This window comes from Typopeltis vanoorti, chromosome 8, assembly GCF_054136105.1.
Source record: "Typopeltis vanoorti isolate ZY-2024b chromosome 8, IOZ_Tvanoo_1.0, whole genome shotgun sequence".
Lineage (NCBI taxonomy): Eukaryota > Metazoa > Arthropoda > Arachnida > Uropygi > Thelyphonidae > Typopeltis > Typopeltis vanoorti.
In genome coordinates, this window is record NC_143556.1 from 85,791,759 (window position 1) to 85,806,236 (window position 14,478).

General features: G+C 33.3%; 1 protein-coding gene across 4 annotated transcripts in view; it reads right to left on the reverse strand.

The window, feature by feature from the left end:
• The window catches only part of LOC150104175 (uncharacterized), a 191,075-nt gene extending 179,624 nt beyond the window's left edge, over positions 1-11,451 (reverse strand). For 2 of the 4 annotated variants that reach the window (XM_090396796.1, XM_090396797.1), the window contains exon 1: positions 10,786-11,451. The gene's annotated coding sequence lies outside the window, so the exon portion shown is untranslated. The other 2 variants (XM_090396800.1, XM_090396798.1) reach the window with 2 other exon arrangements.
• Positions 11,452-14,478: the final 3,027 nt, after the last annotated feature.

Genomic DNA, 14,478 nt, shown 5'->3' on the forward strand with positions numbered 1-14,478 from the left:
CTGTCATTTATGCTAGCTGTTGGTCAGGATCAATGTCTTAAGTAGTGCAAATTTAACCTGAAACTCCATGTTGCAAGTTATATTTAATAACTTCTAGCAAATTTAAAAACTTTTTTTTTCGAGTTTCTTATATTTTGTCTATAAAATATAGATGAATTTATAACATTCTCCATAATAAATAACTTTTTCAAAGTGAAATGTTTCAGAATCTGTACATTGTTATCTGTATACTTTAGGAGAGGGTTTATTTGCTTAGTTTCAATTATAAATGGTCCTCAAAGTCTGTTTAAAATTCTTTTCTCAAAAATGGAACCTAGGGCAACAGTTAAGATTTTCTCTGTGATAATTATCAAATAGATATTTATGAACAAAATATATAAATTTTAGACTTGAGTGAAATTTATCCATGATTTTATTCCAGGCAAATTTCTTCTATCCAATTTACAAAGCATTTTTTCACTGTTATATATAATTTAAAAAGTACCGTTAAAGGCACCGCCATCTAGTGGTAAAACGGCGGACTATCACATGGTTCAACTTGTGTATATCATTGTATGTTTTGTTTTTTATAATAAGAAAAATATTATACAAAGACTAATAGCCCGTAGTTATTTCCATACCAGAAACTAATAGCCCGTAGTTATTTCCGACATCAGAATCCGCGTGAATTCATCAGTAGAGTAGTAAGATAAGCACTGACAGTGCTCATCGTTCGGTTTACAATAAACGCCACAAAATTTCCTAATGAAGCAATCTTGTATACCACTGGATAAATACAAAATAATTCGTCCAGTATAAACGAAATGAATTTTAACAAGTACATTATATTATATACATTACAAGCATAATGGTATCGAGAGTAACTTTAAAAGCTTTAATCGCAACAATTCCTCTAAAATACAATAATTACATTGCACAGATTCGACGCTCTGATTAGTATAATGATATGCATTGTTTTATGTACTGCTTGTAACTGAAGGTTTGTTTATCAGTCTGAGAAGGCAACTAGTAGAAATATGTGATCTCATGGATTTCTGTCCTAGATTTATGAAAGGGCTTCAATAATTCAGTATTGAATCAATGTATATTTTCTTGTTCGTGTAGATAAAATACATGTAAATAAAGAAGTAGTGGAAAGTTAAACTATAAAGTAGTATGAGTTGTCGGACATTGGTAACTGCATTAAGATAAAAACTCAAAGTAGTTTTACTTCGAGTAAACCACCTGCTCTATTTTTGCTTTTTACTTTCGTATGAATACGTTATGTTTTTCATCTGAATGTGTTTATGAATAAGTTATACTAGAGAATTATATTTAAACTAACATCTCAAATGTTTTATTTCAAATTAATGTTATTCCTACAAAAGACGAGTTTGGCATCCTATATAGTTCCCTAAGGGAATGAACGAAAAATCATTGCATTAGCAAAAATAAATTTTAAAAAAATAATAAAGTTGTGGGTAAAGCAGACAAGGAGTGCATAAATTTAATGCAGAAAACTATTAGAACAATTTTAGTAATGCACGATATGAAGTCTTTAGCATAAAGCTATCAAAGGTGGGCGTAACCCGCTGGGAAAATCAATTTGCATAGTTGTTTTCGAGATTTCGGTGAGTATAAGCGCACGAAACATGTTTACTGGGTGGATTAATCAATCATCTTCACCCCCTGAAAGTCAAATACGATCTTTAAGGCTATGGAAAAAGTTGTACATGTAGCAATAGTACATCGATCTTCACCACTGCTTAAACTATTCTGCTTTACTACTTACGACAATGCATGATTTTAAATAGAAATTAATATTTAAAAGTATCTATATGAACAAGCGAAAAAAAGCCGCACAAAATATTTAATTATATAAGTTCTGAAGCTAACCATTGACTCATTTCTCATAGAATTTTATGACAGACAAATACCCTTAAGGGTGTATCATGATGACTAACGTGTATGACTAAGCCACTTCGAATTATTTTTCTTTCGTATCTGCATTATCTCCGTTGGTGTTCTGGTCAACATCTAAACAGTTTAGTCAGCTTGAGCAAGAACATTATCCGTTTCCTGAATATTATCACCCACACTCCACTAAAAGTAAGAATAATAATGATTATGTAAGAAATATAAGGGCGGATGCATCCATGCGTCATTACACTCTTAGTTCAATAACATTCGTTATTCTTGATTTGGCCTGCATCTCAAACTGATTCACTGATTATTTACAGCTGTTGTGTTCCTTCTTCCAACATATTCTGAAGATTAGCCAGATAAAATAAAAATTAGAACAATTCTATTCTAGCGCCACCATTATAATTTCCTATGAACTACGTGAAACCATCTTGAACTCAGTTTGTTGAGTTAAAGATTGCGCAACATATCAATGGTACATATAAATGTAAGTTAAACATTATGTGGCTGATTTCGAAAAATATTCAGATGTTATTTAGAATTTTGATATAATGCCAATGTTATTTATGATAATTAACTGGTTAACTTCAAGCAATTATCAATATCCCTGCTGCAATAAAAAAAGGTGTCGATAACGTGAAATTGCCTTCAGATAATAGTTTATTTCGTTCGCTGACTACATATGACGTCACAAACTCAAATGAAGAGACACATGAAGTATACAATAGACGCTGGAAGATGGTTTTCTTTGCAATGTAATTACATTTCAGGCAATTATGAGTATAAAATATTTCATTTGAACACAGGACATTATTAAGAACTCGTGGTCAAGTTAATATTTAAAAAGATTTAATAAAAGTTTTGAAATTGTGAAAAATAAGGAATTAAAGAAATGTTTCACCAATGGTGTGAAAGTAGAAATGTCGTCAGTAACGGACAATTATTTTGCCTTAGGAACACATTTCTAATCATATGAGAACCAATGCCAGTATCATATGACTGGACATCATTGATCTTGAGCACATCCAAAGTACATTGCCGAAAGAAAATCTTTCCAAAAATGGAAAGTCAGGCATACAAACTACCAATCTTCAATATCAGCAGACAGTATTTCTTTAAAAATACCGATATCAATAGCCAATATTTAAAAAACTTTCAGCCCTTCCTTGTTAAAATTCTTTTCACCTGTTGCACATTTTTAATTATTCAGAGGAGTTAAATAGAAGGATAAAGAGAATAGAGGGAGCGGATTTAGTATTATAGTTATATGGATATTTATAATATACTAGGTCATATTTCCTTGGTGTAGGTGGGAATAAATATCGATTAGAATTACTGCCGAGCAACAACTAAGGCTGTAAAGCCAACACATGTCCATTAATTGCATATGTTATTTTAGCTTGTCTGTTTTGACAGATTATAAACCTTTCCACCTCTATAAAGAGTTTATCGTCGCTCCAGTTGAAAACAACTCGGATTCCTCTGGTTAATGACTAAAAATTCGAACCTAGGACTTTAACTTATGGGCAAATGTGGCATCTTCTTCGCCTCTGTGCCACCGGAGAGCTATCGGACCAATAATTGTTTGTTCAGAACAATGAAATGCTTCAGAATTATCCTCATACTTCGTCTAGAAGCAAATATTTTTGTGTGTGTTTATACCACAGGCTCCAGTTTTGTATATTGACAGAAAGTAAGATCATCCATAAATTAAATACACGGAAACTTGTAATATGACAACTCTTCTTCATCGATGAATTCGGGGTACATGAGAAGAGCACCCTGAACGTATTAAGAGACCAGTAACTAACTGATTAATTTGCAGTAGGTTAGCAGAAGTATGTACTTTGCGTATAAAACCGATTCCTGTTCATGTGAAAATATATTATCTGAATTGGTTACATATCTACCTGATTACGGGCAAAGAATATAATCAGTACCTACATAAGGAATTCGTCCACTAATTTCCTCAATGAGTATAAGTATATTTCTTATTCCATGGCTAGAGTTTGGATTCAGTATGTTAACTCACAGCCGATTTGTTTACAATTCATTACGCGAAAATCCATTGTTGACCAAAATATTTACTACTAAAAATATTTTAACCAGGTAAAATTTGGATATTGTTGGAATTCTGCCCATTATTGGTCATTATTTCAGCATAATATAATGAGTATATTATTATCTAAATATTATGAACTGTTTGCAAATCACTTCCCTCGAAAAATGAATCATGAAACACCGTGGGCAAAAATATTTCGTTTCAGATACATTCGGAAGAAAGTACACTTCTCTGGAATAATTTCTAGCAAACCGATGAGAGAAGCAGCAGTTCTTTCATACAAACGCAAGTTAATATTTCAGAATGCTTGTAAAACGTTGCTGAGCTCTGAACATGTGACCAAGTGTGAGAGAGGAAACTACTGCAGCGGCTTTTATATATACAAATCAACTCCCAGTTCACGGACACCTTCCTAGCATCGCATGCACTCTTTTAGACTACCCAAATAGCTTTTATTTATGCTGGTGGCATCTCGTTCTATGATGCTTAACTATAAATCTGCCTATTTGTTGAGCTCCTTTAAGACGCAAGAATAAGATATCACCTGAAAATATGCAGGGATTATATCGCACCTCTCAAATACAATAAATAATGCTAAGGGATTTTCCATACTCCCTTTCATTTGATAAACACTATCACGTCCGCTTCAAAATTAGAGTTCAAATTTAATAAAACTACGCAGCCTCTAACTTTCTATTAATAAAGAAAATAGAAATACTTGTAATTTATAATACGCTAAACGTATCTAATCCCAAAGTTATCTTCAGTAATTTATGAAACAATTTATAAAATATCTTGGCAACTATAATAAACTTTGCTGTATGAACAAGCATACAAATAGAAATAATAGATATTAGTCAATATTATACAGAGTAATTTATTCAAAATATATATGCATATATAAACAGAATATGAATACGTGAGAAGGCAATGACAGGAAATATGGGAGATGGAAGATGAGAATCCACCGTGAGATGCGGTGATTAATACCCTTGGAGAGTAATGGATGGCAATGCTGTAGCCAATGAAGTTCTCACTGAGGCTCGGCTATTGCTGTTACCCTCCTGCAATGATCAGAGCTTTAATAGCTCAATAACACCTTATCCTTACACTGTCCTCTACAGATAACGGGGAAGATGAAAAGCATTTTTGCTTCGCCCCTTTAAGCCAGTCCTTATAAGGACAGTGGTGATTTGAAAAGGGTCGACCGTGAGATGCGGTGATTAATTAATACCCTTGGAGGGTAATGGATGGCAATGCTGTAGCCAATGAAGTTTTAACTGAGGCTCGGCTATTGCTGTTACCCTCCTGCCATGATCAGACTTTAACAGCTCAATAACCCCCTATCCCTACACTGTCCTCTACAGATAACGGGGAAGATAAAAAGCATTCTTGCTTCGCCCCTTTAAGCCAGTCCTTATAAGGACAGTGGTGATTTGAAAAAAAAACATACTCTAGAGTCATTTTTAGGACTTTCTGGGTAACGGAATGCTGTAGCCAATGAAGTTTTAACTGAGACTTATTGCCGTTACTCAACCATGACTAGAGCTTTTAGCTCAATAACATCCCACCCACACAGATTTTCTTCATTCAGATGAAGGGATAAAGAGTCAAGGACTCAGTCCATCTCCCAGTCCTTTTTAGGACAGTGGCGATTTCGTGAAGGAAGATGAAAATCTATACCGCAATTAGTTATCTCCTTGGAATTGCAAAGACAACAACCTTTTCTTCATTAGTGTATATATATATATATCAAAGACGTTTGCTGATTTATATTAGTTTGAAATACCAAACCACCGAGTTTCCTTTTCTTGATTGAAAATTTAACCGTAAAATAGGCCAACACACTTCACTAAGCCTGTTTTCTTTCTTATCAAAAGCAGTAACGTGTCGCACAAGTGTCCTACTTTGATACTAAATGCCCATAATTGTTAGACTTTGCAGATAAGCATGAGTGTCTCGAAATGTACCATTTGTTAAAAGTCTATTCATATCATAAAACAGGCCAAATACAGCTGGTGTTGTAAATTAAACAATCACGCACAGAAAAAAAGAAAAACTCAGTAACACTTAATTTCACAAATAGTCCATTCGATATTTCTGTATTCTTATGGTCCATTAGGATCCGGGTCACAGTATATTTTGTAATAAGAAAAACGAAACTAGCGAGGCTTATCTATAATACATATCGCAAGCGTGACACCCACTCATAAGATATTATGCAATACAGAAATATCTCCAGTATTGAACCGGTGATTTTTTTTTTAAGTTTACCTAATCCGTCAATTAGTTGATAACTACAAAATTAATAAATATTCCAATAAACTCAGTGAGTTAAATTTTATTTTATTTTCAAGAATTTTAAAATCGTCTGCAATTTTTACACTACGGCCCAAAGCGAACTCCTCCTTATGTCGCGACGGAAGTATGCCAGAGCACATTCTTCAGAGTAGACCGCCCACTTTTTCACAATATCGTTGGCTTCCTCTCCTCACCTCCCCTCTACACGGCGATTATGTACGTCAACATGGCATTGCAAGAAATGGGGTCAGGGACAAATAAAGCAAGGGGAGGGCTATTCGCTGTAGCAACCAACCCTAGAAGAATGAAGATGCTGGGATGTTCTTGTTTGATTGAATACAATATAGTCCCAGGACTTGTATTTATCAGACATTTTCTAGACATACGGGACGTCGAGGGGTCTGTTCTAAGGTGTGGACTTTTTTTTTTTTTTTTTTGATAACCTTTAGTGATGACTCATGAATACTTAAGAATTTTTCGGTTCTCATGGTGTCTAGACGGCATTCTTGCAGCTGCATATTTTGCCCTTGTATTTCAGGATAACGGAATTTATTTTATTAATAAAAACTGATTGTTTTTCGCGGTAAATTGGATATGAATATAACTCGAGGTCATCTCTATGTAATGTAAACCACAACACGTGAGATAACGTCTAAGTATTTTGTTTACTGAAGAACCTACCATATCTGAATTCCATTCATACTCTTGCTTATCGCTTTAAAAAATCGGGTCAAGTAATTGAGTATACTTTGGAACTTTATACCCTCTTTCTATATTTCCTACCCAAATTTGGTGACAAAATTGATCCATATCGTCTTCTTAAGGAAACCGAAAATGTTCAACAGTAGCTACTGATACATTCTCATATCGTATAAAACTTAACACCGGATATGAAGTCCTGCAGATTACTACAAAAGAGGAAATGCAGTTCTGAAGGTTCAAGAGTTGATGGAACGAACAAAGAAAAAAATCCTAATTTAACGTAAAAAAATCCACGATTAATTATTAGAGTGAAAAAACTGATGTGCTTTACAATCAACTTTTTTTTTTCCCTCAGTCGAAATCATTTCTGATTATCTTGTGAAAGCTGCATCGTCAGTGAACAAATATTTATTTATTCGAAAAAGATTGCGATAATTAAAATGCTATGGCGTTATTACACGAAAGTGAAAAATTTCGTCATTTAATCTCCTATCGTGGACGAAGAAGATTTCCTTTAGAGAATGCATCTTTAAAATGATGCAATGTCAACACAATAACCCGTAACACCCTACACGGTAGGTTAAAAATCTGAAAATAAAACTTACTGCATAGTCTAAATATTGAATTATTTCATGGTTCACGAATAGTGATTTGAATGTTATTTAATTACTGAAGCTACGAATATAAAAATTAATTTACGTTTACAGTTTTAAGAATTAAATAAATCTTTAAAAATCTGCAATAAAAAAAAAGCATTTGCAAATGCATTTCATCGTCCCATACTAGTCGATCTTGATTATCTAAAATTTTGAAAGTCAGTAGAGCTAAACATTGATAGCACAATCTCCACGTAGAATTAATACTGGATTTAAAGCATGTTCCTTATCCTCTGAAGTCTGAGAAGACCGTCACGAATTTATTATGTAAAGTAGGGTTCCAAATTAGGCATTGTGAAAGGAGAAAATGTTCTGAATTTTAGAAAGAAAGAAAAATTTAAAGACAATTTGATATATTAATTTTTCACCAACCAGTCAATACAAATCAGATTACGATTATAAAACAGTGAAGCATTAAGAGGTTTATATGTACAGTTAAACGAATGTACAACAGTCGGGGTCGAGCTACTTGAAGATTATATTACGTATTCACTTGAGAATTACGTAAGACATTATAAAAGTTTAGTACTTCCGAAGCAGTTTTAATATTTCTGAGAAGTCCATTGAGGTTGTTTTTAAATATTGGTTTCTTTGAGGATTGGTTGAATAATCTGGTGTGCCGTCCTGCACGATTTCTTCCACCTTTGGAGAATACGTGAAATGACGAACTCAACAGAAGGAAATATCTCCCCACATCCACAGTATTTCATTTCTTTGTATCAGAGATTTCCCAAGATAAAAGTTTGAATTGAATTTCTTTACAGAAAACAAATAAAAGATGAACACGATCAGACAAAGAGAAGGTGTGATAAAATAATTCATTCTGTTCTGACAAAAAGAAAATAAAGTTTGCTTTACGTGAAAATAGAAATCGGATAAAAAAAATATACATTTACTTCTGCTGCCTGAGATCCAAAAGGGAATAGGAGATCTCCACTGGCATATAACAAACTCTTTTCATAGCTAGCACATGTAGACTTTCTATATATAAAAAAAAAAAATAAAATAAAAAAAATTGGTAGGAGGGGGAAAAAAAAATCACTGCGTTCAGCGTCATCATTACAATTGCAAGCAGATAAAAATACAACTTTAATGTGTGTCCAATATAAAGTGAATGATTTCTGAAAGTAAACAAGAAAAAGATCGTGAAGTATCTCTCTCTCTCTCAAGAAAGAAACTCATCTTGTGCGCATTTGGAGAATATTTGGACACCAAATAAATGATAAAAAGCAAAGTCTGAACAATTTCTTTCTTCAAATATAGTGAAGAAATTTAAAAGTTCGTATTAGAAAATGCCATTTATAAAAGTGGAAAATATCTTTAAAAATGCAAAAGAATTTTCGATGAAAATTGCATTTTTTATGAAAATATTCCTAAACTAAGTCAAACTTAAAAGCAGTGAAAACATTTTCACACACTCTGCTTATACGCGTTTTTCAAACAATAGGGGAATAATACAAGTGTTGTATTATTCCCCTATTGTTTGAAATGCTGCTGTCCAGTGTGTGTGTGTGAATAAATACGCTTACCCTAATTAAAATTAGTCTTAAAAATAGGCGTCAATTTTATATCGTATATAATTAAACATTCATGTTTTATGAAATTCAAATTATAATGAATATATATCAGGAAATGACGAAAAACCGCTGCCGTTCAACCACATAGGTCAGGTTTATTTTGATCAGTGGTATGAAAACTAATTCAAGCGTTGCCAGCGAAATATATAGTACACAATATCATGCCATGAGTTGTGACAAGGGCTGTTCTAGGAAGCTTCCTGTTAACTAATACCTCATTCATGGTTCAAAGCTCCCCCAACATTGAAAATTTTTTCTAATATATATTCACCTAGACAAATATGTAACCTCAAAAGATATTCTTCAGTAATGTAATTAGGAGTACAAGTATATATGTGGTATTATGGAACAACAAAAAGATAAGGTACATCAAGATTTTATTGCAATTTAAAACTTTTAAATTAATGATCTTTAAAAAATTTGATATATTCCACATATTTAAAATTTCCAACTAAATTTATTTTTGGAAATTCTGGATGTATTGTACAAACGTTTTGTGTGTAGAACGCTGCATTGGAGAGGTGAAAGACCTGGGATGATACCGAATTCTAAAACCAACATATTTTTGATATAATGAGCACAATATGCAAAGGACTCGCATTATAAAAGAAAGATAAAAACAATATCATCGTCCCTAAGCATTATGGAAGAATGAATACTTTTATTTATATATATATATATATATATATATAAAATAGTTGCGAGACACACCTAGATTAACAAAAGGGGTACGGGACAACGAACTTCACACCGTCTAGCATAACGACTATAATATAGGTTAGAGTCGTCACGCATTGAAACTTTATTTTGTAGAATTCATGCATTGCTGCTGTTATAATGCTAGGAATATATAAAAACTGTTCATGAGTTAATAAATGCCTAAGACTATAAAAATAAGATTTTTTTAATAAGAAAATTATTATAAATCAATCATCTTATTACTTTTCATGCTAGCCGACAACAGCTTACAAAAACTGTTGAAAGTTCCAATAAACTTAATAAACCTAACAGAATATATAAATAAACGTATATATTCTACAATAATTTCAAAAATTATTTCATGTAAATATATATTAAAACACTAAGTAAAACAAAGCGTTTTTTTTTTAACTTAAGAACATGAAAGTAGAAAATTTAAATCAACTAGAAAACACTTAATTTCTATAATAATAATTAAATTTTCATATTGTTATATAATAATAAATTACACATGGATAATACAGAGGAAGTTATGAAGCGAACATACCTGTATTAAGTTCGATAAAGCATTCCCGAACATCAAATATACACTGCATGCAGAATTAGGCTTAGCACTTCATGTTAAACGTCAGCACCAATTTATTATTTTACTTACGCCTGTTTGGTTACGTACCCTCCTAAAGAATTTCTTGCGTAACGTCATTGTTAGGTGTCTACCTTTAAACAGGTAATGCGTTTCGGAGAACGTCACTGCCACGCAGCTACCGAATTACAAAACTGTGAACTTCCTCTGATATTTACGCCATGCTTATAACGAAAAGAAAGCAACGACATGTCACAATCATTTAACACTCCAGACACAACCACTTATTTCTCTCCTACTTACCTACGAGCAAGGCCAAGTTCTGAAGAAATGAAGAAGCAGCAGCACCACGCTTTCAAAGCTACTCTCCACGAGCGGCGCAGACAGGCCGAGCCGAGATGAGCAGAAAGCGAAATTTTCTCGTAGCCGTTAACTGACTGGCCGTTGCCAAGTGAGGAAGTACTTCCCTAAACCCCTGAACACCGAGGTCAAGTGTGAACGACTGCGTCGTGTGCAGTACAGTAATTCTTGACTGCTTGTTTCTTTGAGATTTTTTTTTTTTTTTCACTTATTCGAGTCACAGACAGCATCGAGTGTCACACTTAAGACAATAAATGTATTCCCCACACACACATACATACACCGGTCTACTGAGGTCGCAAGAAGTTATAAACATAATCGAGAAAGAAAGAAAGAAAAAAAAAAAAGGAACTTTCCTGGTTTTCGTCTAGTACCGCACTTGTAGCACTTGTTCCAGGAACTGTCGGCGCCTCCTGTGTTTACCAACCAGCACCTAAGCGAGACACGGATCCAAGCACACACCGCAAAACTAAAGAACAGATTCCGCCAAGCACTGTTGTACTACACTCTAAAATTTTCACCCTACCTAACAAGTCACGCACAGCCTGTAGCATATCGGTCCACAGAGGCCAGACTTACTTTTTTATTTTTTATTTATTTTATTTTTTAAAATTTTTTTTTTTTTCCTTTCGTCTTCCTCCACGCGCACAACGAACGCCTGGAAGAGAGCGTACGTCTGAAGTCGTGGATAGCTGACCCGTAGCTTACTGCGTAGGGGTACGGACGGTTTGCGCACTGCACGGACAAGTCTACTTTGCTGCGGGGACAGCGAAGGTAAAGGAGGGCGAAGAGATAGGTAACTAATAATATGTAGACGCCGCCAGATCATTATCTACTAATCTTATTATGTTATGAGGAGCCTTTGTTACACAGGTAGTGAACAGTCGTGCATGAAGAAGCGGAAGTACTCGAAATTCTTTAAATTATAAGGCTGATACATTTTCATTTAAAGTGTCATCGTTACTAAGATCTTATAAGAATAGGAAAAATGCTTCGATGAAGAAATGGATTATTTTCTGTTTGGTATTTGACATCTAAATGCGGGGTATTATGTTGGATAGATAGCCAGACCAGTTTTTTGTTTGTATTTAAGTAATGTACACACACACACACATGACGCATCGGTATCGTAAATACCTCACTCCTTATGCATGTGTCTGGAATTGCAATGGGCAATGCTACACTACGTTTTATTTTTTTTTTATTTATTTTTATTTATTTTTACTTTTATAAGTAAATTATAATATATGAGATTTAAATCGAATGATAAGTTTATGAGGAAATAATGTTGTACATTACGAAAATTCCAGTCTCAGTTGTTGAAACTTTTAGAGTGACACTCCAAGTCTCAACCATACGCTGATATGTCTGATAGTTTTCTATGTTATTTCAATTTACAAAAATACCATTTCGGAATGTCAGATGCTGCTGTTAAGAATAGTTTTAATAGATTCTATTTATACTGTATATACATTAAATTTTATTATATAATAGATTTTATTTCATAATTTATTTTACAGACAATATTGATCAATCAGATATGGACGGACTCGTCTAATAATCTTGGGAATGCAGACACCCAAACTTGTGAGTTATACTAATTTTTTTAATTTTTAGATACGCTTTTAAAATAGACTGCGTGCTGATTCTTCTGTAGACATGTTATTATCCATTCCTTAATAAATCTCAAGGATTTGTTATTTGGAATCATTATTAAATCTCGTCCACTCACCACAGTTTTGATTTAAATGTGAAAATTTTGAATTAAAAAAAAAGATATATCAATATATATTACATATTGCAATATGCGAACTGTCATTAGTAACCCTGAAACTCTGTTTTCGAGATTAAACATAGCTTTTTTATACTTGCCGAAACCTAGCATATATCCATACTTGTTATTTGTGAGGAGAGTTACCTTCTTTGTGAATATTTTTGTTCAATATTCATTCTTGATAATGTATCCCCACCCCTTCACTTATATATATATATTTTAATTATAACCAGATAGCTATACTGTCCTGAGCGTACCGACCTGTCTTGGAACGGCTGTGGATCGTACCGAAACTACAGTATTAGGAAACCTCTTTTTCCATAGAAGTTGTGGCTACTGTGCAGTGGCGTCTAGCAGCCGAAATGTTTGTTACAAAAATGTTTGTTTTTTAGTTTGGTTTGGTTTAAGCCAAAATCTGCAGTAGTATTTTAAGTGTCTTTAAAGACATAGAGCTCTATAGATAATTTTTACGTTTGTTTTTCAGAAGTGGGGGGGGGGGATAGAGAAAAATCCCTACGGAAATTCTTGTTCACCCGATATGCCAAGGATCATAAACCTTGGTACTTTTCCTGAAGAACAGATTTTACACCCGTATTGCGTAAAATTTTATATTTTGAAAGTGGTCTTCTTGACGTAAGGTAATAAATTTTATAATCTTCGAGGTACATCATAGAATTATATTTCGGATCAAATGTTCCCCGTTTAAAGCTTTTATGGGAAATCCAAGTTCTTTAAACATTCCTAACCACCTCGAGAGTGACATCTTTAGGGTGATATTTGAAATTCACGGTAGATTAACTAAACTATAAACTACCACATTGTCACATCAGTGTGATTTCTTGCATTTTCTAAAGTCATAAATGGAAAACGGTGTTTTATGTGTGTAGATTAACAAATAGAAACAGACTAATATTTATTCTCAGTATTTTAGTATATATATTTGCTTTAGATTAGTTGGTACAGATGAAGCCCTTTGGTCGGACAGATCTAGGTTCGAAACCCATGTAGGACGTTAAAAAGAGCGTAAGTTATTCGATTTCTTACAATGGTGGAGTGTTTTTGCTTTCAGAACCTTGGGTTCTTCATCCTGCAAAGCAATCAAGAGAACACACGCAATTTACGCACATCCTGGGTAGGTTGTGGGTCTATATGGGCCATGGATTATTATTTCTATTTTCAGATATGTTCTCTGAAAATATATTTTTAAAATGATAAATAGTCATTTCTTTCTAATTTTAATGATTCACAGGAAACAATTTATAATATTTTAACTACAATTTATTTAAAAATTGATTGTCGAAATATCTAGAAACTATTTTCAAAATTATTTAAAAAATTTTTTTTTATATATATATTTTAAATGAGTTTGATACGCAGTCATGGAATCATTATCCCAAATCGTTGTTAAGACTAGTTCTCGTATCTACTTACAAAACAACAATTGATTGGTTTATCTGAATGGCAACTTATGCTACACTAGTGGTTCTCAAACTTCTATTGGCCATGTGCCAACTATTTGCAGGTCAAAATTCCACATACCACCTACTGTCACCTTTAGCCAATCTGACATATGATAAGTGAAAGGCAAGTTCAACATTAGGGCTCAATTTGCTGGGCTTGATGCAACTATGCGTTCGTTACAATCCCTCTTCTTTATTAGCCCTTGCTATTTAATGCGCATGCGTTAGATACTAATGAATATGGATACATGAAGTAAAAACTACTTAAGGCTATTTTTTTTTCTTTCATTAGGATGGTTAAATAAAAATAAAATAAACTCAGAAATAAATTTTGCACTTTAAATTGAATCTTCAGAAATAGAGCTGTTTAAAAAAATATTTAAATCCATTTCGAATGTGGCG